Here is a 22,370-nt window from a genome sequence, read left to right as displayed (position 1 = left end):
ATTCGCGGGTTCAGTGACCTCCAGGATAGACTACACATTCATCTGCATACTCGGGCAAACGTCACCTGTTCATTGGCTGCTGACCTGTGAGGCGTCTCAACTGGGCGACTTGAGATTCGATACTTTTTTGGTTGAGGGTCTCTAATTGGCCCAGATTACTCCAGATTAACAGTGAACCAATAGCAGAAGCAAGACAAAGTAAAAATTTTTGAATTTTAGCGTATCAGAAAATGAATCCGCAAATTGTTCCTCTCTCTAATAATAATTTAATACTTATGTGTTAATATAGTACTTATAGCTTAATATGGTTACTACATAAAGTATCCAAGAAATACTGTAGTTAAAAAAAAAGTTTAATGACATCTCAGGAAAGACGAAAGAGTAAATTCGTACTAGGTACTTGGTGAGTGCGGAAAGAAAACCCGTTGTTCATTGTCTGGAAGATCAACTCACTGCTATCAAATGTGTGTCGGGGTGAAACCTTAAAAAGGAAAATGAGTCGGCGCGCTCAATCAACGGGATATAAAAAAGTCATAAAAAGCAGGAAAACAGTGAAAAATAGTGGTTAAGCAAATTGTGGCGTTCAAGAAGCGAGGCAGTGCCATGAAACAGAAAACACTTGAAGAATTTTTTGTTTTTCAAATCCTGTAAATCAATGTATTTAAAGTGTATTAAAGAGAATGGAAAAGGTCACATCGTGCATGAAAGAAGAGAAAAAACAACGAACGACGTGACAGAGTTCGATGGGGTTGGTTTCGTCGGCTAGATATTTTCATTGCTCAGACCTGCATGTACAGGAATAGTTAATTAAATATATATTTAAAAAAATTCAAACTTTTTTCCTTCATAAAATAAGGGCTTGAAAAAATATATAAATAAATATGAAAACAAAACACACACGAAAAGCCTCTATAGTAACCAAATCTTAGAAACTAAATTTATTTAGTTCTAAGATTTGATTACCTTAGAGGTTTTTTTATATGATTTTAACAAATTTTAGCCAATTTTTTAATATTTTTTTTTGTTTCAAGCCCTTATTTTATGAAAAGTAGTTTGCAATTTTTTCCAAACTATTCACCGAATTGACTATTTCTGTACATTCAGGTCTCCGTAATCAAAATATTTAGTGGACGAAACCCCATATAATTCTATTAAGTCGTTCATATTCTAGTATTGTTTTATATTGATACCTGTAATTCATGGATGTGACCTTTCCTATCCTCTTAAGGTTCATTGTGTAGGGTCAAGTTGTTCCCTTACTGCTACCAAAGTAAATTATTTATTATCTCAAAGTAGATAACATGTTTTCTTATAATATCGGTGTTATTCGAGATTTTGCCTATTCGAGGTGGCCGCAGTCCATATTAACTCGGTTGATCGAGACTGTAGGTACTACAGTTGTTATCTAACTACTGGAATCCATGCGCGAAGTTGGGAGTTTCCGTCATTTAATATATATATATGTTTATGATCACTGTAAACAGTACATTTTGGATAGTACTAAGTATGCTTGTGCAGAAATAAAACATTCGTCACAATATCCACAAAAGTATTGAAGTGGTTGTATGAAAGAGGCTATGGGAATTTTTTTTTACTCGAGATAGGTTTATAGAGCACTTTTAAACTTCTGCGCGCATAACCTTGTGGCGTATAACCCAATAAATCAATTACGCGGGAACGTAACAAATGACAACCAGTGAGATTGCATTTCAAGGTTATTAAATATTAATTTAGTTAAAAATAGATAACTTTGTTTCGAGATCATAGCAAAGACAGAATTTACATACATAATAAAAATAAACGAATAAGTAATAATGGAACACAATTTATTCTTGTACTTGAAACAATATTAAGAACATAAACAAACACGGCTATCACGGCATCCAAGTTCTCGGCTTCTATGGTCTCATGGAGCAACGTAAACGGAAGAGTTCAGCATTGCCGAGCTAATCCGTAAGGGTCCGTCTCCGTCTGCGTGCTATTGTGGACACTCTGTTCCGTGAGATCCGTATCCGTTTACGTGATCCTTCTCCGTTTCCGTGTCATTATAGAACGGGCCTTGGCGATATTTTTTACCACCAGGCGGATCTTGAAACATCTGTGCGTTTATTATCCTTGGATGATTGGATCATCGTGATACTGACGTGTCCCATGCCTTCACCTCTAAGAACCGCTACAAGCAACGACCATACAACACAAGTTTTTAAATTACATTTTTCACATTTAGTTCCGTATTTAACATTTCAACTGGTATTTGATAATGAACACTTACGCTTTCTGTGAATTTACATAACAACTAGTGCACTCAAGGGGCGCTATATATCGTACCGATTTTTAACACTACATGGGTACATAAGGGCCTATTTGAGTTGCCACGCGCTGGTTATATGAACTCGTTTCTTTCGCAGGCTTTTAGATTGTATTTACTTTCAAACACAATTGTGCAATTTAGACAGTATGAGTGTTTTTTGTCATTTTCTTTTACGGTGTAGAAATGAAACGACAGAAAACATCCTGTCTTTAAAATTAACCAAAAATATTTTTAAAAAACTAAAATTCTAGCTAAATTAGAATATGTAAAAACTGTTTTTATTTTTAGAATTTCAAATTCTAACTAAATAATAATTCTAGTTAAAGTGTAATTTACTTAAATAAACACACACAATTTATAATTTTTTTAAAGAATATATTGATGAAAAATAAATCAGTGTTTAAGTAATTGTATACATACAATTTAGCTGATGTAGTTTTTGTTAAATATTTTGAAAATACAATATTTACTGGAATAATAAATAGTAAACGCCATAAATAGCAACAATAATGCTAGAATTAACAAAGATTACAGTGGTGCCTGCAAAATTTTTTTATTAAAATTTAATTTTTATTTTGATATTTTCAGTTGAGACAACATGCAAACTCAAAAAAAGGGAACGCAGATTAACATTGCTGTATCTGGTATACGTATTACTCTGTGGAGCTAATGGTGAAATTTTAGCTGAGGCATATGTCAGAATCGCGTGATTAGTGCCAGAGAAGACAATATTGTCTTAGTGAAGTGGTTGCCGATGTCTGTTTTACTAATTATCAAGGTTTTTTTGTGAACTATTGAGTGCAGCTTGAAAGTCCTTTACACCGCAAAGTTGTAAGGATCTTTTAGCTCCAACAGATTTCTTCCGCAATTTTACAACAGTTTTATGTGAGTTGGTTGTAATGACGTCATTTACAACGGTGCAATAATATCTACCTAAACGAATTGTATAAAAATTGTTAATTTTACCGTTAAAAAGTTTCTAATTGTTACAAGCAGTTAAAAAATTATATCCAACAATTTCATCACCAGAAAATATATCTACAAACAACCAATATGAATATAACAAGTTTTACAAAACCAGAAAAATATAGTTCCTCATACTTGGAACCCACAAAACTGTGGATGATAAAGAATGAGTTTTTATTACATTTTTCCTGATATATTAGTGGACCAAAACTGAGTTTCATATTTACCACTACGAAACACATGGTAAACGTTCACGTAATATGTTATAGCTGCCCGGAGATAGTTTTACATTTAAGTTTATTTTTCCTTACCTGGATTTCAGATGAGTTCCAAATAGTTTTGTGTTTTTTTTTTTCAGTTATTTTTAGGGCGAATTCTGTGCTGATATCGACAGAAATGACAGCCACAAGATGATCCTAAAACGGTTGAACTAGGCCATAATGCTTTGTGTAGCTACTGCTGTGCTTTCCATTCTTCGGCCAACGGAGAGCCAGTATGTTTCTCTGGTAAGTTCCCAAAACAATTGCAACCGACTCGGAACTCATCAGTAATTCAGAGATTCCAGGAATAATTTAAAAAAAGTTCCAAGTTAGATCAGTCTTAACTTAGAAAACTCGAATAAACCATATAAATTAGAGCTGTCATAAGATAGAAAGATCATAGCTTAGAAGCACATGTTAAAACATCATAATGTAGAAAATCACAAATTAGAAACATCGTAACTTAGAACTGTCACAACGTAGAAACAAACTACTTTAGGATGTCATAAGTTAGATACACGTAGTTAAGAAACGCACAACGCCGAACCATACAAGTTAGAAAAACGTATTTAACTGAGAGATATCATAATTTAATAAATACACATCTTAGAACTGCAATAGCTTAGAAACACACGGCTTAGAACTGTCGGAATTTAGTAACAAATAAATATACGTAGCTATCACAAAATAGATCCACACAGTGATGGAAGCAGGGGGGAGGGGGGGATATATTCGCCCTCCCCCCCCAAACACGAAGTTATGAAAAAATTTCGCTACTTAGGCCCTAATCAGTGAAAGCAGTGTGTTACTGCGTGAGAAGCCACGCCGCCTACGGCTACTGCTATAGGCCCATATGTCAGTGGGTTAGTGTCAATAGTAATGAGAGTTGTTTTTAATACACGAGGGGGGGAGGGGTAAAAATTCTCCGGCACCTCCCTTCCGCCTAGAAAAATAAACCTATGTCCGCCTTTGGCAACCACATAACGTATAAAATTCAATGTTGTGATTCTCTGAGCTAGGATAGCATCTCTCCTCCGGACGGTTGGGTTGTAAGAGGAAAAGGGGGGGGGGGGGGAGGTCCCTGAGACAGCGCGACAGTCCGGTGACGGATACATCGACGCGGCCATTAGAGCGACCCGCGATGTTGGGACGCCGGGTCGACGCCAGATAGCATCTGCGTCCTGTCTCCCAAGAGGCTGCGGGCGTCGGAATGTCATTCCCCTCCGGTCCCCGGCGCGCTGCCCGGAGCGCATTCTTCGGGGGACTCGGCCGATGCTAATGAGCTGTCGGCGGGCGTCCCCCCCCCCCTCCTGCCCGCCCCTGGCTACTCCCCCCTCCCCTCCACGCGAGCAACCGTCCGGCGCGAGTGTCTACATGAACCCGACATCCCGCAGCACTGTCCCAGCCAAACACTGGGAACTCAACGTTGTTTGTCTGCACCCGCATGCAATCACCAACACTGCCATCTATGTATCTACAAATGAAGTAACGTGATCGAAAGTGCGTGACGATGTAATGTATTGAAGAAAAGGGATTGTCAACTTTTTTTTTTAAAGCTGGAACGTAGTATTAATAATTAATTGACAGGGTGCTCGGTACAGTTTCAAAACCTTGGAAGAGTTTTCTTTTCTTATAAAAACAGTTCTCTATATTATAGACTACATTATACCTGCTAACATTGGCGAATTTCTGTTGGATTCCCCCGGGGGGGGGGGGGGGCGAAGGCCACGGGATAACGTATATCATTCCTATGTCACAGTTACGTTCTTATAAGCGTAAGCGAGCCCCCAGAGAGAGTTTTTTTGATTCCAGGTGACGTGCCACTGTCCCGCCTCCCCCACCCCAGGATTCTACGCCCATGCCAGCTAATTTAATTTTCTTTAGTATTAGATGGTAACACAATACTTTTAAAAACCCATATTTAACAAGCAATATTATTAAATAATATTTTGCGTTTTTTACTACTATGTATGATTTAATTCATACATAATTCCTTCATACACATTTCAATTATTACCTTATTATACGTATAAACGCTCTCTGTGAATTTACAAAATAGCTAGCTAGATATAGTAGCGTTATCTATCGTGTCAATTTTAAGCACTACTTGGGGTGAATATGGGACTGTTTGAGTTGCCATCCGATGAATCCATCTCTTTCGCTGTTTCTGCAGCGCGCGACTGGAACAGGATCACTCTCAACATTACTCAAATGATAAACCTAGACATATGAATAAACCTGAAAATATACTTACATCTAAGTTAATTATTTTTGGTATAATAATATTTATTACTTAATACTTTATTGCATACATTCATTTTAACATAAATATCTCTGAATCGCTTTCTTTCTCTTCAGATTATATGCGTGTTTCGTACTTTAACTTTCAGGTCTATCCGTAACATTTCCCGTTTGATAAATCAACCCTTAAATCAGTCAAAACATACGTTTTTTATTTGGTACTAACTGACCAAGTTCTTCAGAATTCTAAATACCAAATTCCACAATTCAATTAAATTCAACGCCATCTATTTACGAAGTTCTAAACTAAACTGTAGATCTAATGTGCTACAGTTCTGTGCTAATGTGCTACAGTTCTGTACTAATGTGCTACAGTTCTGTACTAATGTGCTGTGGTAATTCATTTTAATGATAACAGTAAACAATAAAGTACAAAATGGGCAATGGCAATTGTATCAATCATGGCAACGAAAAACGGTCAAAAGCTTTCACTTTTATTACTCTTATTTATTCGTCACAATAGCAAAATAATGGCTTCACGGCTATTGCATAGCGAACATAGAGAAATAACACTCACAGTTTGTACCAGTTTGTACCTACGTATGTAACGTTGTACGTCTATGACTAATATATATATATATATATAATATATATAATATATATATAACGCCCTTAAGGAAAGAATTTTCAAAAATTCTTCTTTAGTGCTCACCTACGTTACATAAGGAACTCCTGTGCAATATTTCCTGCTTCTAGACCCACCGGTTTAAGCTGTGTGTTGTCTGTCAGTCAGTGTCCAGAATTTTATAAAGAAGAAGACGATGTTTCTTGCCGTTACAACGCACCAAACATATTAACTGCCATCAATATTTACAAAATATTTTTAGCTGTCCTGATTTGAGAGAAATAATCTGTTTAGTTAACTAATTAATTCTAAAAAAAATTGCAGTGCGTGAACACAGATCAATGATTTAAAAAATAAATTTACTAAAAAACCTAAAAATAAATAAATAAACGAATGAGAGCATTAGTATCAACACACCAGTCCGAACATTTTTCGAAAACAAAACTAATGCTCATTCCAGCAATGTGTCGCCCGCGGGTTTTGTCGTGCTGACGTTACACATTTTTTCTAAAGTGGTCAGCTAATGGCCAGTTGCACCGTTACAGGTCAAGCGTGATCTCGTTTCATAAACTGAATTGGCCATGTTTCAACCACATTGTCTGTTTCGAACGCTGAGCAGTCTTAGCGGGTCGTCACAGTGATCTCTGATCGACAGATCGTGAGAAGACGTGTCCTGAATCTGTACGGACTTTATGTAATCAGGCGTAAAAATTATAAAATTATAAATACATTTCAGATAAAGGTATCAAAAATTCCTGCTGTTTTTTTTTTTTTTTTTTTAGCATTACAACCACATTCCACGTAATACCTCTATTTTATGTGCTTGTAATGCATGTTATTTTAGTTCAATGCTGCTTTAATAATGTTTTTTTTTATTTTTTTCCGATTCCTTACTATTAAATAGACAAACATATTCATATTTCAAACTGTTTTGTTTAGCAACAGCTTTTAGATACCAGTTACGTACTTTTCAGTCGTAACTGAAAAAAAAAAAAAAGGACGAGGCAGTGAGTGCATGAACTGATATCTTGTGGCGACAACATAAACTATTTTCTCACCGTGTCACCGGGTCACAATCGATTGTAGTGACATCATATCGTTCCAACCCACTAATAGAAATGCACCTAACAGTCCTTCAACACTGCTGCCGCCTGTTGCCGCAGATTGGAGATGTGTGAACGCGAACGAAGGTCCCAGAATGTTTTGGCGCAATGTTAAAAGGAATGATCGTTGGATCGATCTTGGGCTGAGATCACCGGATCGCGGATTTAAGAGCAGAATGGTGCAACTGGCCATAAGAAAATTTGTTTTATTCTCGTCACGTCGCGTCTTGCGCACTGTTGTGGCTCCAGCATATATCTGGTCCAACCTGAAGGGCCAGTGGGCTGTGTAAGCCACCCAAATTTTTTGAGACCAAATTTGTAAGTTATAAAACTGGAGTTAAATTTATTTCCTCATTTTTGCCGCATACATTTAAAAGTTACGTCCCCGCAACAAATTGCTGCGCGTATAGTATATATAGTATATTCTTCTTGACTGACGCGTTTCAACAGCAAATGTGGCCATAGAAAAATCTGCCCAATGTACCCTTAACATCGATAGTGCCACTGAACAGGATAACGTAACGAACAAAAGGCGTATAACGTAAACCTTGCTGCTGTTGAGAGAGAGGATAGGGATGTCCAAACGACGATTGATTGATTGATTGATTGAATGACTGCATGAAAATGTTACTGCATCGAAGAGCGCTGAATTCGTTTTCACTTTTTCTTTAGTAGGTAAATATTCCGTTTTTATACATACTAAAAATAAATGTACCGATGGTTTGGAGCGCAAAAGTTTTATGTCCGCATTTCTTTTGGTTGATTGTGAGGGTTTTGGTGTTTTCTGAAGCAATAGTGGCATCTGAAGCGTGTGTACAAAGTTTATCCAAATAAGTCAGAAGTCTGACGTTCCGTCTGTTATTTGAATGATTATGCGGAGGGGAAGATTGATTTAACATAACATTTTGGAAATACGCCTTTGCTGATTTATGCTAGTTATCAAATAAAAAAATTAGTGCGTGGAGTCCCTCCGCGCGGAAGAAGTGAAACTTCGTAATGTGGAAATGAAAATAGGAAGGGGTAGAAATTGATTTTTAGTGAAATCATATTGTATCAAATCAAACTAAAAAATTAAAGGAAATAAATTTGTAACTATTCATAGATTGATTTTCAGAGAAAGAGAGAGAGAGATAGAGAGAGAGACATATTGAATGTCTATAAAACTAATTTTTTTATGAAAGCAGATTTTCATGAAATAAATCATGAAATCATTCAACGAAAAAAGCTGTTTATTTAATTAAGCAGACGGGTTCGCCCCAAGGAGAAAATTGACGCGGCGAGACCTCGTGGACATAGAGAAATGACACACACTCACTATTTATGTGTCTACTAGCTGCCCGACCCGGCTTCGCACGGCTATACTAATGGAAAAAAAATTAAGCCACATCTCCCATTTACAGTAATGGTAAATTTAAAAAATTCAGTGAAAATTTATTACAATGCTGTATAATGTACCGGAGAGAAAATGAATAGCACAGATGGTTTCCCGACTCGTACACGCAACGTACAACTGATGTACCCGTACTTCGCTACGGCAGTCTACAGGCAGATCACTCTTGCGCCGCTCATTATACATGCCCCTCCTTGTGGGTACGCCACTGCCGCGCGATGCCCGTTGCCATGGAGACGCAGAAGGCATGAACAATGCAAAATCCTGTTCTCATGTAGACAAAGTACCCACTGTTGCCTGGTTTTAACCACCCATGGGATCTAATTTTCGGAAAATGTCATCCTGCGTAACATAAGGAACATTACTGTGAAGTTTCAAGTCTGTAAAATATATATACTTGAAAAAAAGGGCAATAAAAACAAATTAGGAAACATAGAGAGAGGAAAAAAAACAGTAGTTTAGGTTTGCGATTTAAAGTGATGAAAAGTATTTAAATACTAATTGAACTCTTATGAGGGTAGACTGATTGATTCGTTGTTAATATCACACAGTTTTTTTTACTTGTATGGGATAATTAAGAATGATAAGGCGTCTAGTGCGTGGCAACAATTTTAATAGGCAATAGGAAATAAACATCTATGCGCCTGCGGCATTGTCAACACACACTTCGTACGTGTACTGCATGTTGTATCTAACCCCCTCCAACGCATTTGATTCTAAATTGGACTTTAAGTAAGGATCCCTAATGTTATTGATAATATAATATAGCCTATAGCCTTCCTCGATAAATGTACTATCCAACACTGAAAGAATTTTTCAAATCGGACAAGTGGTTCCTGAGATTAGCGCGTTCAAACAAACAAACAAACAAGCAAAAAAACTCTTCAGATTTATAATATTACTATGGATGAAACATGATTTTTTTTTCTGCAATTTAAATTGTAATATACAAAAAGGGTATTGAAAATTGAAACAAATATGGCGACACTACAAACTGTCAGGATCTTTATTTTTTTCTTACTCTCTACTTAGTTCCTTACAATAGCATTCACTCTCGCTCTCTCTCTTTTTATTCCCCCTCCCCAGGAGCGTTAAACGTTTAACGCAAACTTGTTGGAAGTCGCATTAGAAGTTTCACTTCAAAAAAATCCTCAGGAATTTCAGTGGTGGATCCTGCTGCTAATACATAAGGGAAATACATAAGAGGTTAGGGTGGAATGGATACCTTCCAGTTAAAGAAGGAGTAAGAATTAAAAAAAAGATATATATATATATATATAGACATTTTAAATTATATTTTAATACATTTCTGACATCTAAAAATAATTATACAAATTTTCAGAATACATACTAAGTAAAAAAAAAAGGACGGCACACTAGCAAATTAGCAAATGCAAAATATATTTTTACAAATAAATTGAACCTTCTTCAAAGGTCAGGAACGGCCTTAAGTAGATTAATTTTTTATTATATTTCTAGTTTTCGTTTCAGTTCTAGAGGGATTATTATAAAAATATGTTTGGGGGAGGGGGGATATGAACCACCGCTGATGGAATGAACAGCAAAGATGAGCAAAATAACACACGGAGAAAAAGCCAGTATGTATCAGCTGATTGCAAAAGCTAAATGTTTGGACAACACGGAGAATTCCGGGAAAGAATTTCTTCTGTCAAAAAAAAAAAAGACAGCGCAGATGTCCTTGCTATCGTCCAGCGTCCAGATTATCGGTTTATATTCATCGCAGGGTTCGCCTGTGCGTCGCTGTATTGTCCGGAGTTTATTTTTTTTTTCTTTCTGTATTTACTGTTATTGATGCTTCTGTCTCGTCGTTTGGTCAGCCTATTGTGTTTGTCGGTGCTGTCATTTTTCACGTTTTTATATTAGTACGATGCAACTAGTAAAAGTAACATGCATACTTTTTCTTTTGTCAAGTGTGTTCGTAATACCACGTTTTGGATTTGTGGTATTAATACTCAGAAATGGTCAGTAGATCACAGTAGACTTTATAGCATTTAGCAATAAGTTTATATAACCATTAAATTGAAGTGGAAATATTTGTTATATATTTAGGATACGAGTTCAATGAATATATCTAATTTTAAAACTTTTTTCTTTTAAAAACAGCTTTGAATTAAATATTTTTGTTAAATATTTTTGGAAACATATTTGATGCTTACTAAATATTTTTTTTCTCGTAAAAACATAACTAGATATTTTTTGTATAGGTCATTATTTAAGTGAGAACGCATGTTTACCCAAAGTTACTGTGATACAGTAAAATGTGTTCGATCCAGCTTCTATGTTTAGGCATGTTCTGTAGTCCTGCAACAACCGAGCCGCTTGCCTTCATATTTTCCGGGTGGATTCCGGCTATAGACCTTGGCACAGGCCGCGTTGCTGTGCTTCCGACGTTTTTAGTTCGCTCGGAGTTTATCGCTAGACCCCCTTTCAGACGAGGCGACTGGTTGACTCCACTGGTCGCGAGTGTGGCGAGTGTACCGAGCCCCTTCACTCGCAGTCACCCGTCCGCTCTGGCGGGCGGCCAACAGGCACCCGTGCTACTCACCTGCTCATCCCCACTCGGCATTCGTCCTCAGCACCAGTGCAACGAGGTCTTAATGGAGGGCGTTCCACCTGTCGGTTTCTTCTTTATGAGTCCTGTGTTGGACCAGGGCTTGAAACTCTATCTCAAACTGAGTTCCATCTGTGATGTCTTGGAGTGTGATGATAGTAGCTACATGTGGGAAATACAGTCCAGAAAGGATAGCCCAAATTAACTAACTCGATTTTTTTTAAATTTAATAATTATAATTTTTCTAAATTAAAATAATCTGAATATCTGACCACAAAATAATCGCATTTCAATGAGTCCACTATTTACTCCCCCCACTGGAGCTCGGGTCGACAGTGGCTCGCTCTTGCCACGAACCTCGGTCCCAACACACTGCCTCGCGCTACTCTCTCGTCCTCCGCGCCGCAACATCGTCCCCGATGCTCCCATATTTTCATACGAAGCCCATTACTCGTCTCCCGCTATCGCTCGCCAAGGAGTCACTCACCTTCTTCACTTCACTGCTCTTCGCAGGTCGGTCCTCGCCTTGTATACCTCTGGGTTTGACGCATGGACAGGTCTCGTAGCCTTCAGATGTGTCGCGTCATCAGAGCCCCCCGACTTAACACCCGCAGCTGCAAGAACAATGGGATTCTAGTTACGCCACTTCACGCGGGAACATGATGTAATAAACATCGCAGTGTGCCTGCTGTGTAATTAGTGACATTCTGTGTAAATCAGCCATGGCAAGAAGTTGTTTTAAGTAAATCTTCCCCATTGCAGGAATGTTTTAAATAATGAGTCAACAGTCTTGTCACGACATTGAAGTATCCCTTAGTACGTTGTAACAGTGGCTGTGTTAGGTAGTAGTGCAAAAATGTATATTTTCTTCTGTATAAATATTAAACAGTTTTAGTTAACAAGAACTTATAAAATACCTGAAGGATTCAAGAAACTTCAGGAAACTAAGTTTGATGTGTTTTAATTAACATCTTGTTTCTGTCAGTCAACAGTTTGAAATGCCTTCCTTGCGTAAGTAGAACCAGTTAAGTTACATTATTATTTATATGATGCTTATTTTTTCGCAAAACTTAATGCCATATGTATTAAAAAAACATATTTGAAGTGACGACGCACGCTGATAGTTATTCAGGACTTTACCTCTCATGGAGTTTTAATGAAGCAGTTGTATGTCAGGAATATTTTATTTCCACAATTTTTTTTTTTCACGGCAAGAACAGGTTTCCAGCTTGGTTGATCTTGAAAACTGGAATTCATCGTAGCTAACTTCAAATTAATTTCTATTGACATTTACCGGTTTATGCTTTTCCGTGGTAAAATCAATAACTGTAGTGGACACTTGGACACTTTACTTTTGTTAAAAATAAGAGGCGAAAAGAAGGGCGATTGAATAGATAAGAAACATAATATCTATGAATTCATTACTTTCTTTTTTTCTGCTGTGAAAATTATTTTATGTTAAGCTGTTTGGGCCGCGCGCATGTTTGAAATGCAATTGATATTTAATTTAACACCGAGCTCGACGTGGGTAACACACATCTAAAAACACCCACTAATATTATTGGCTAGTTATATTGAATTATTTAAAATGTTTTATTAATAATGAGTCAGTATTCGACCAGAAAATATCAGCAGCAGGTTTTTACAAAAAAAATAATAATTTTTAAACATGTATATACGTCTTGAGGTCTTAAGTGCTTCACCTTTAAAACTGGAGTGCAGCAACATGAATTTTTATAAATAATAGATCATGTATTTAAGATGAACCACTGAGTATCTGGATCATGATCGATTGAACCAATTTCTACAACCACTGTCGTTGGATGATTACTTTGATATGTTGTTACGAATATTATTTGGAGAGAACTGGTTTCGTTAGGGATAGCCCAATTAAGTTTTATTACTGTTTTATTAATTAATAATATTTTTATTATGAATAAAAGATTGACCTTAAAAGTGTCCGAACACCAGCACTTAAATGTCCGATACTCGCACTTAAAAATGTTTAGTTGCAAGTCACTCAATATCTGTCAAGTTCCACAGTTCGCCCCTTACCCCGCGTCTGTCCACACACACATTCCCGCGCCACTCAGTCACACTCTCTCGATCCCGTTGCTCCGCGTCGCGCCGCGTCGCTCCACTCTCAGGTGGGTCTCTCATACCCTCTTCGCCGCTGTCGCACTTCCCTTCACTCGCGGAACTCTCCGAACTCTCGGAACTACCGCGGAGGTCGGCGTCGTCGCTTGTACCCCCATGGCTTCATTCTCGAAGGGACGAGAGCGGCTGTGACGTGTCGGTCATCCCGGGCCGACCCGACGCCCGAAACGTCCAGAAAGGCGGCCGTTTATTCGCGCCACTCCGTGAGGCGGCCTTAGGAACCCCACAGGATTGCCAGGCCGATTGTCCGATGCGGGGCGGGGAGCGGAGGGGGATGTTGTGATCCGGTCGGGCACGCGTGGCATGCGTGACGTCAGCGCCCGTGCGGGGCCGCCAGGCCAGACTCGCTGGAAGACGCGTCGCGGCCTTATCACGCATGTAATAATATATTCCGAAATAGTTTTAACTTTATAAATTTGAAGTGGTTTTCAAACCTGTGTAGGTTTTTAAATTATTTAATTCTACTGTATGGGAGTTAGTGCAAACTATTTTGCAGTGTAGTATTTGGCGTAAACTTAAACACAATGGTTCTAAATGGTTTTAACTTTCTGATGTATATACCGGCACGTTCCTGCGAAAGGTACATTTACTTCGTATTAAGTTTAAATTTGCTTATTGCACTACAAAATTACACCGTGACATAAAACTGAAGTAAGAAAATTCTATAAATAGGTTCTGAGAAATAATTTTGAAATTGATTCACCAGGTATCTGTAGATAACCTGAAAATTTTTCATTTGAAAACATTTTAAGACAGTGACAAATTTTGCAGTAGTTGTTTAAATCCATCCATTTAAACACCATCCAGACGATCAGTGCTTAATCTTAAATAAATTCACTTCAAAATGCATAGATAACAAACAGCCTTGGGAACTCTAACTCGGCGTGCAGTAGCCTATACCTATATTTAATGGCTTGATCCGACTGTTAGGGCGGGCGGTATTGCAAGACGTTTGGTCAAGCACTGCCGTGTTGGGATGCAACCGTGAACTAACTCAAGGGCCGTATTTCAGAACGTGTCCAAACATAATCCCAGCAAGGAAACAAATCGGCAACAGTTTCAATAAAACGGTGCCCTGCGCTTGGCTAGAAACTGGTTTCAACGCATTCTAGCGGACGTTTCGTATCCATCGATACAAATGTTACTGTAAAAATACTATATAGATAGCAGCACCATCGCACGAAAATACAACTAATTTCCTCAAGTACTTTATAAGTTGCGATTTTATTTTGTGACCATTAATGAATGTATTCCAGGAAAGGTTTCGCTAATATAAAGTTTCATTCGGCACACCAACGCGCTTGGTACGTCCCCCGATGATCACAAAAGTGACTATATACGAGTTAATGGCGCCAGGCTGCCATCTGGATGAAATAAACGAAAAAGTGAATCTGCGCATGCGCGGAGTTTGGGCAACAGTTCCGGCAAAGGGTAGGACACCGAAATCCGTGGCGTGTGTGGGAACACCGGCGCGGGGCCCGGCCGAGCGGAACAGTCCATTAATGTCGGTCCGAAATCACTCCGCGCAGTCCGCGCGAGGCGGCCGCGGCAAGCCGCCAGTTTGAAGCAGTGCTCTATCAAGTTGCCCGGTCCCGCAGCTTTAACGATGACTAACGAGACGAGTGTGTTTTAAACTGTCTAAAACTGCCACATGTAGGTTTTAAAAGAAACCTGTTTTTGTTGTTTTTCTGTTAAAGAACTTTAAGTGGATTTTGAGCCATTAAGTCACAGTTATATGGCGAGAAAAAAAAAACACCAATGAACGTTAAACACCTTTAATTAATCCCCTCGTAGATGGAAGTTTTGAAACGATAAAATACTGATTTAACTATTTGAAAGTTTATTTTTTTTTAGTTACCAAGCAGGATTAAATGTACTTAGCTTTAAAGCCTCACTTATTTAATTTTCAAGATGAAATTGATTTATGTTGGGGCAGGATTACGAAGAGAATCGAGAAATTTATTCAGTTCTAGACGTGCGGTGTCCATAAACTAATATTTGTCGTTGGAGACAATTTTAGAAGTAGGCTACTTACTGTCAGTAATTCGTTTTTCAAGCAATGCAGTGACTTCGTGTATCTTTGGATGGGAATTTTTAGAAATTTTCAGTTGTGGAAACCATGAGATAATAAATAAAGAAGAAAAAAAATATTACTAAATTTTTCCTAACGTTTTATAAATTGCTGATGAAATGTAAAATGTAATCATTTAGGTGACACAATTTGGTAGAGAAACAAAATGCAATTCTTATACGGAGGTCGCTATAAAAAAAATGCAATAATCCTACATGGCATAAACCCTGCCAAAATTTTGAAACCAGGGAACATTTTACTAACATCACATTTAACATTTCAGTAAAAGAGATGAAAAAAAAACCTCAGTTATCATTTAGTTGGAATTATTTCATTCTAAATAATTTATAAAAATATTTTTAAATATTCTTCTTTTTTACCACAATATCCACCAAAACCCACTGATATTATTCACTAAATTTTCCTTGATTTCTAAAGAATAAGTTGTTATTTTTCACTGAACAAACATTTAATATTTCAATTGGAAACAATCAAAATAAATTTCGGTTTTAATAATGTCGAGTCGGAAATCCTGTTAGCTACTCCGAAAGTAATTTTTTTACGCCACACTCCAAGGCACTATCGCAGACGGAGTTCAACCTCACATACGAAAACAATACAACTCTTTTAAACATATTTAGCATGCCAGCATTGAATCCCTAGACACCGTGATAACGTTTTTTGTTTGCATATTATAGTGTTTCCCGCTTATTGCACACACACTGGCACACATATGGGCAGTATGGGCAGTATACAACATACAAGCACCCTATCCAGAGATGGCTTGTGGCGGTTAAAACACACGCGCAAAATCTCGGGGCCCCTTTGCGTGTGGAAATAAGTAGTAAGCGTTGACTACAAACTCTGAAGCGATACACCTATTCATTGCTCTGTTGCAACGGAAACGCGTGAAATGTCACAGATCGCTTTCAAAGCAATCTCGTGAGAGCTGCAAGGACGAAGATTCGCTCGGTTAAGTGGGGATTAGGCTCCGCCATCTTGGATTCTTCCATCTTTTTGCTACAATTATAATTATTGGCATGTCAAAGGCACAAGACCTTGAAACCTTGTTGCAACCACAGGCTCTAGTCTGTAAGCGCCGTGAAGAAACTACTTATTATTTCACGCGGGCGACTGCAACTGTCATGACAACCACACCAGTTCTCAAGTGCAGACTTCAACAAGTAGCCAAAGTTGAATCCTATGTCATGTCAAACCAAAAACGTTCGGCCGGAAAATAAAAATTTGCAAGCGGTATCAAAATATTGGAAATTGCAAGATGGTGAGGCCTAATCCCCCCTTAATCCACTTGTTGACCTTGCAGCCATTCTGCTGGGCGCCAGGTCACTCGACGGTCTTCCTAGCGCGAGCCAAACATGTGGTTGTCATTGGCGAGAAAAATGTACAGATGCAAGTACATACTTGTAAACACTTCTCTTTAATGACTAATAAGACAGAATTAAGTGTGTATCAGTTATCAATCTGGGATGTTACAAAAAACAGAGTTCAATAGATTTTCAGCAGACGACACAAAAAAAGGTTTCTGTTTTATACATTAATTCAATATGTCAATCACATAAAACTGTATTAGGTAAATAAAATTAAGTACCGATACTGAAAAAAAAATTGTAGGTTTTATTTGGCGTCTCAAGAACATTTGAAATTTTGGCCTTCACCCTTTCTACCATTACACTACACGTGTTTCTCAGCACAAGACATTTGTTCGATTTCTGATTTTTTTTTCTTATAACCAAAGCGAAGATAACGAACGGTTCCTGTGTCCAGAAGTCATGAAGTACTAATCATATTTCAAAAGGAGAATACTCAGCACTTTCTGACTTCTCCGCCGATACAGAAACCGTAATATTTACCTTATTATGTAGTTATATGATAAAATATTATATTTTAGTAACACGCGCTTACCATCTTATTCTACTAACTTCACGATTAATTGGTTTAAATACGTCACAACCGTTAAATACACTTCTTGCAGGGCCGAAGGGAGGTTTTAGTGAAGGAGGGAGTCTAGTATAACCATAATATATTTTTATATGCGTAAGGTTTCTTTATAATTAAATTTTAAAAGAATTTTGTCTGTTGCACTAAAATATCAGTGAATATTAGACTTTTAGAATTCCAACTTTTACGCGGAGAAATTTAACTAACTTAAAAAAAATTAACATTTTAGCTATATTTTTATTTTTATTTAATTTTTCTAATACTTTGTATTAAGAAAAAATTGTTTTATGATTTCATTGCAAAATAAAATGTAAATTTTATTAAATGCATGAACACACATGCCAAGTTTGCATAAAAGACATGCTTTCAGAAACACGAGTGCAAAGCTGCATTAATGGACTACTTGGAAACACAATTCCTGATGCTTCTGAGGCATGTCGGGCTATCGTTTCGAGTAAATACTTTATTGCAGCCCACTAAGGATTACAGTAATCCTTTTTAAATAATCTGTCTGTAAACCTGCGTAGTTAATTGGCTATGATGTTCTCATTCTGTCTTCACGCGTTTTTTCTCTATCAAGGGTCCTTGATGATGGCTACAACAAAGGCACGCCGAAACGTCGGGCACATCTTCAGTTCCGAGAACGTGGCCTCAAGCCAGAAGCCAAGCTTTAGTACTTGTGACTGGTCAAGAACACATGCAGTCTAGATCACAGCCGCATCGTTGAGAACATTACAGCAAGCAGACACCTTACGCACTTGGGTCGTTGCGGCTGTACAATGTAATGTTTTGTTAAAAGGGAATTGAAATAATCATGTAAAATTATATTAAATTCTCTGCATTGCTCCAATAAAAAAAATTGTTCGCAGTAATACTGGATTCGGATTCATACCCGGGCATTTACGCTTTGTGTTGCCCAGTACCTAGAAATTAAGTCCAATTGTCGAATAATCGATCATCCTTTCAAAGGTTTAAAATTTTTTCTTCTATGTAATTTTATATATATATATATATATATATATATATATATATATATATATATATAATTAAACGTCAATTTTCGCAAGTGCGAAAAAAATATCGAGTATAGTTTCTTAAGCGATATTTCTCATGGGCCTACCATAGCAGAGGGTTGTACATATTTGTAATATTCTTCGTGTGGGTATCACGAACTGTGTGTTAGCGACTGGCAGGCAGGAAATGAAACGCAGAGCGGCGGGGTTGATAGCAAGAGGTAGTTTATTGGCGGCTGGCGGGACGACGGGGCGAGAGCGCCGCCCGCACCTGGCGGGTCAGCTCGTCGGGGCAGAGGCCCCCCGCGGGGGCGGCGCGGCCCACGCCCAGGAACTCGCGCGCCGTCTCCATGTCGTCGAAGATGATGATGTCGCCCTGGCCGCCGCCCGCCTCCGCGCCGTCCAGCGCCGCCCACTCGCAGCCGTCGTCCAGGAAGAACTCGGCGTCCTCCAGGTCTCCGGCGAAGGCGGCGGCGGCGGCCCCCAGGCGCGCCGACATCTGCCGCTGCAGCAGCTGCCGCCCGCCCGCCGCCGCCTCCTGCGCCGACCACAGTGCGCTCAGTCCTGCTCCTGTGTCCAGGGGCGCAGGGATGGATATCTTGCCCCCCCCCCTCCTTCCTCTGAAACCTTGAAGTGGGGGCAAGCGGGGGCAAAGAACGTGCTGTGTAATCAATTCTTAGATGATAAAACTGCTTAAATAGCACCATTTTCCACCTTGAAATACAAATTTTTCCCGGGGGAGGATCCCCGCTTCAATAGGGAGGATCGATGATTCTTTATAAAAAGGTATATTGCCCCCCCCCCTCTTTGGAAATTTAGTTTTTGCGCCCCTGCCTGTATCTGTACTTTTAAACTGTATTCGGAGGAGAGTGAAAATGGCTCTAACACGTGTTTTCAGAATGGTTGTTAGGTAGGTATGAAATCAACTTTGCAGAGATTCTTGAAAACACCCAAGGGCCTCGCATTGCACATAATTAATGTTATGGTTACCGCTGAAATCTCATAGTTGTCCTACGCACGACTAGAAAACTGCCCCACGCTTAGAGGCGACACCGCGCCTAAAGCACTTATCTTCCCGCATCACTACCGCCAATAGCAGGAAGAGAGAGAGGTGTAACCGCGTTGCTTTCTGGCGCCATGTTTGTTCTGATCACACTGCCATGGCGACACCGAGCAACTGGGCGGTGCGTTGCCATTTGCGCATTGCACAAATTGTTCCGTGTTCTCTTGGAAACCACTGCAAACTGAATTTCCAGGTTTACATAACATTTAAAACGTATAAATTTTAACTATCAAGTTACTTGCCGGAAATAAACGAACAGATGGCAGCAACAGCGCTAACTGCAGTGCCGTTAGTGAGCTGACGTAGAATTAAAAACAGTCTGTGAAGTTTCACTTTTAACGTGCGTAGCAGCCACGCACTCTTTGAATATTTTTTTTTAACTGCCCCAAACTTATTCGAACTAGAACAGTGGTCCCCAAATTGGGGGGACGTGAGTTAGTCCCGTTGGTTAGGGGGGGGGGATCTAATGATTTGAGAATGTCTGAATTTCTGTGTGCCAATTGAACTCTTTATTCAGTTGTCTGAGATTGCCATATTCACAGTATTTTTTGGAGATAGGCTGAAGTGTACTTACTACATTGTTCGTTTTATTAGGATTTTCATTGGGTCATTGCATAGTTCAACACGCCCCGAAGGAGAAGGAACAAAATAGAAAATACCAAAATCTATATGATCCAACCATATGCATGTAATCCGGGTAGGAGGTTAAATCTGACAATAGCCAATGAACGCAAGACATTGGCCTGTTTGTGTAGAAGTGGGTGGAGTCAAGCCCAGTGCCAGATACTAACGCTTTTTTGCAGGTCTCTTAGTAATTTTTTGCACAAGTTTATTCAAAACTTAAAGGGGTGGCCTTTAGAATTTAGAGTGTGTGTATATATGTGTATATGTATCACTAGGCTAGATCGTTATTAAATGTAGAATATTTGCGTGAATTCTCAGGTAGGTGTATTTTTTTTCTCAGCTTTACAGAAAATGAGAACAATATAGAAAAATGAGAAATATGTCAATAACATGATAAATATGTATCAAAATATGTTTAATTTATTCTTCAAATTTTCCCCTCTCCTTTTTCTATTTTCTCTTTTCTTTTATCTCTTTTTTTCGTTTCTATCAAAAAATTCAAAAATTCTACAAAGCAAAATTACTTTTTTATCTTAATTTTTTTCCCCATTTATTTGAATTCAAGATTTGCACGATGTAAAATTGAAAACAATTTGGTTACTGCTTAGTTTGCAGGAGAGAACGCAGGCTAAACGCTACGTCACTATAGGCACCGCAAGCATTTGCATGCGCGTGTAACACCCACGATTACGCGCAGCGCATAAAACTGACGCGAGGCTTTGTAGCCGTGAAGCGTGCTGTAACGGCAATTTATGCCGCGAACTTAAATCACTTTACGACGAAACGACGAGGCTTGGGGTGTGCTCCGCGTCAATTACGTGTAAGTATTTTTATTTTATTTTGACACAGTTAAACACCCGTAAGAAAATCTCCCTTAAGAAGTTTTCCTGCATAATAAGCTTAAAACATTTTAGCACTTGACTAATAATTACACACAAATGTACCATTTTAATAAGTATCTAGAGAAACTTCTTTGCAGGGTTTTACTGTAACAGTGTATGTATAACAAATTTGACACAAGCTTTGCGTTTGTAAATTTTATGTACTTGCAGCAGAAATTTTTCGGTCAAATTTTAACTTACTCTGTATATGGTAACAATGTAACATATAAACGAGTCTTTGGGCCAAATTGAAAACATTCATAGCTGGGCTCCGTTAACGCTACAAATAGTTTTTTCGGGTATAGTAACCAAGAAATATTCGACTGGTTGTCTAGATAAAGGGATGTGACGTGTTTAACATCTACTGTTTTTTATTTTTGTTTTGCTCATAATTAAATTGTTTCTTGCTAATTGTTTGTTTGGAGTTGACCAATTTATAGTTGAATTGGTCCATGCAAAAATGGCTTCAGTCCATTTTTTCCGCAATTCCAGTTTGAATATGCAACATTACCTAAGAAGGTAGATACACATTTCTACGCCAAAAAGACTTCAGTCCAATGCACTGTTACCGTAGTAACAGACTGTTAATTTCACTGTTCCATGCAGCAAGGGCTTCAGTCCTGGACTGAAGCCCCTTTTGCATGGAATAAAGTTTGGGAATTTTTGTTGTAGCGGCGCACTATTGAAATATTCTGTGACATTATGTTTCCTAACCTGTTATTCATAATGTTTATAACAAAAGAATGTTGAATATGCAGTTTGTTTGTTAAATGATGGTAAATTAGTAAGTTTTATACAAAGATATTGTTAAATAATGTCATCAGAAAGTGAAGGCACAGACAATGTAGAAGAAAGAGGTATAAAGAGGAAAAGTACACCATCTTCTTGGAAAAGAAATATAAGAAAAACTGCAAGATGTAAAGGGGAGGAATACCTAACCTCCAAAGGCAATTTTATTCCAGCCAGAACAACAGGACCTCCATGCAGGTAGGTCTATAACTACCAATGTTATCTAAAGCTTGTATTTGTTATATACATTACAATATTAGGCACTTACTTATGTATTTCTGATATCAAGAGAATTAGTTTTAGTAGGCCTAAATCTCTCAATGCACTATATATATATTTCCTTTA

At 38.2% G+C, this 22,370-nt stretch overlaps 1 protein-coding gene across 1 annotated transcript in view; it reads left to right on the top strand.

The window, feature by feature from the left end:
- The window catches only part of LOC134532665 (BTB/POZ domain-containing protein Tiwaz), a 435,728-nt gene that overhangs the window by 17,184 nt on the left and 396,174 nt on the right, over positions 1 to 22,370 (top strand). The window lies entirely within an intron of this gene.

The sequence above is a fragment of the Bacillus rossius genome, chromosome 1 (assembly GCF_032445375.1).
Source record: "Bacillus rossius redtenbacheri isolate Brsri chromosome 1, Brsri_v3, whole genome shotgun sequence".
Taxonomy (NCBI): Eukaryota; Metazoa; Arthropoda; class Insecta; order Phasmatodea; family Bacillidae; genus Bacillus; species Bacillus rossius.
The sequence above is the reverse complement of the archived record's forward strand: the minus strand, read 5'-3'. Positions and strand labels throughout refer to the sequence as shown.